This window comes from Nanorana parkeri, unplaced genomic scaffold (assembly GCF_000935625.1).
Source record: "Nanorana parkeri isolate BGI_ZX_2015 unplaced genomic scaffold, ASM93562v1 scaffold334, whole genome shotgun sequence".
In the NCBI taxonomy this organism is placed as follows: Eukaryota; Metazoa; Chordata; class Amphibia; order Anura; family Dicroglossidae; genus Nanorana; species Nanorana parkeri.
In genome coordinates, this window is record NW_017306602.1 from 158,561 (window position 1) to 161,186 (window position 2,626).

Here is a 2,626-nt window from a genome sequence, read left to right on the forward strand (position 1 = left end):
TAAGGACCTGCCTGTAATATCATTAATATCAGCATAGAGCAGTGATGGCTAACGTTTTTGAACCCAAGTGTCCAAACTGCATCGCAAAATCAGTTTATTTATTTCAAAATAAATTTGTGTTTTAGTTTGGGCACTGAGGTTTAAAAAAAATTCAGCAACACTGCCTTAAGCAAAATAGGGAAACACACATATTCAAACGTTTATACACTCGCAGATATAAACACATATAATCACACACTTATAATCATACATTCATAAACACACATATCACACACTCATAAAAACACACCACAAACTCATAAAACAAATACTGTGGGGCCTATTCACTAAGCTGCCGTAGGCAGCCGAGTGAAGCACCGATCTGAAGTGAAGTGAGCCGAACACTGTTCGGCTATTCACTTCAGACTGGTACGGCTGATTTCAGCTGTACATCGACTGAAATCAGCCGTACATCGGCTTGCTTTGCGTGGCTTCGGGTCGGCCAGCATGTTCGGCCGACCCGAAGTGCAGAAGGAGTTCGACTCAGCCGATCCAACATCTGGATCACGGCTGGCTCCGCCCAGCTGTCAGAAGCAGGCTGCCAGCTTCTGCTTTCAGCACGGCTCAGCCAAGCCGATGCATATGCGTTCGGCTCGACTGAGCCACTCGGCCATGATCGGGAGCTGTACGGGCTATTGTGAATAGCCCGTACAGCACCCCTTCGGTTCTACTGAACCGAAGGGGTCCTGGGGCCGAAGCTAGCCGAAGGATCGGCCAAAGCTACGGCCAGATCCTTCGGCAGCTTCGTGAATAGACCCCTGTATGTATTACCAAAACTTTTTTTTAGCTTTGATTAGAGTAGAGAAGAGTTAAAATCCCTTCCAGCCTGTGTACTATGCTGTGTGTCCCAGAGACACAACAGGAAGTTAGAGGAAATTTACTAAAGTGAGATTGAGTTAGACAGTTGCCCCAGAAGGTGTTCCCTTAGGATGATTTCCCCTTAGCTCATGTTCTGGGGACAACTCTAAAATTTTGGAAATCTCCTCACTGTCTGTCTCAGTGGCAATGGTCACCAGTACAAATTGAGGGGTGAATCTCCCCAACTCAGACAGCAATAACAACTTGACAAATGATCTAATCCTTCCTTACTTTGTGCAAAACTAGTAAAATAGGTTTTGCCTAGGGATACACTTTAAGATTTCATGGATGTCTAGTATGACCTATGTGGATTGAATCCCCCAACCTGAAAGCTAGTCACCAGGGAAGATTGCAGTCAGTCCAAACCTGTAGCTATAAAACTAATTTCCTTACCTAGATTATAGTATTTTCTGTAAGAATAAAAAGCTGAAGGCTTACAGAGATCCTGTCCACTTAGATTTCTCAACAAATGCAGTTCTTCATTATGTAATGTTACTTTGTTATATGATACAATCAGCCCCCTCTCTCTGCCTATCCCCAGGTTGTGACGGGAATTCTGTTCAGCAGACTCTGACATTCTACTTTGAGGATCATGTCAGTGAGAAATATACTTGTCCCTTAGTGTATCGCCACAGTCAGTGTAATTGTACATGACTCAATGCTTGTCAGTAGTTATCAAAGTCTTGAATCTGTAAATCCAGCCATCCTGTTACCAGGGTGCATTAAAACACATTGACACTTGACAAGATGTTTAACTACTTGAGAACCAGTATAGAAAACCTCCTTCCCGTCCAGGCCATTTTTCAGTGCTTTGATACTTTGACTTACAATTACTCAGTCATGCAACACTTTACCCACATAAGAGTGTTATATAGTTTTAGACAGCTTGAGCCTCCTTTTGATGGCATTTAATAACCACTGGACTTTTTTGATATATAAAAGAAAAAAGACCAAAATGTTTGAAAAAAAAACCCGGTTTCCCTTACTTTCTGTTATAAAAAATAGCAAAATAAAATGCCAAGACAGTACCAAAACCCTTAAAATTACCCCTTTTTGGAAAATACAGCTCCTTAGGTGATCTGATAGTTTGTTACAATTTTGGGGAAATAAAGAAACATGGTGGTATTGAGGGGGTTAAAACATGGAGCTCGGTTGTGTACTAGATACATTAACCGTACAGGTCATACATGGAGGGAGAAGGAAGTGAGGGGGTTAATGTACAGGTCACATAGATTGGGAGGATAGAGATTAGGAGATTAGGAGGTTGATGTACGGCTTGCAATCGCCATGGCATTGTTTCGATAAGCTTATGCAATTTCCAGAGTTGCATTAATTATTCAACAAGATCTTGTAGTGATGATGGGAGAGTCTGAACACTGTGTAAAGTCTTCTGCAGCAAAGGATTCTCAATGGGGTTAATGTCTGGACTCTGTGGTGGCCAATTCATGTGTAAAAATGATGTCTCCCTGATGCTGCCTGAACCACTATTTCACAATTTGAGCCTGATGAATTCTTGTCATCTTGAAATATGCCTGTGCTATCAGGGAAGAAAAAATCTATTGATGGAAAAACCTGGTCATTCTGTATATTCAGGTAGGTTGACCTAATTTTTTGGGGACATAACATTGCTGAACGTAGACCTTTTACCCAAAGATGGGCTCTTACCTATTTGCTTAGCCAAATCCAGGTGGTGACTTTTTTCTGGAAAGTACATATATATATATATTTA

The 2,626-nt window shown here is 41.5% G+C and overlaps 1 protein-coding gene across 1 annotated transcript in view; it reads left to right on the top strand.

The window, feature by feature from the left end:
• The window catches only part of GALNT9 (polypeptide N-acetylgalactosaminyltransferase 9), a 143,654-nt gene that overhangs the window by 118,919 nt on the left and 22,109 nt on the right, over positions 1 to 2,626 (top strand). The window lies entirely within an intron of this gene.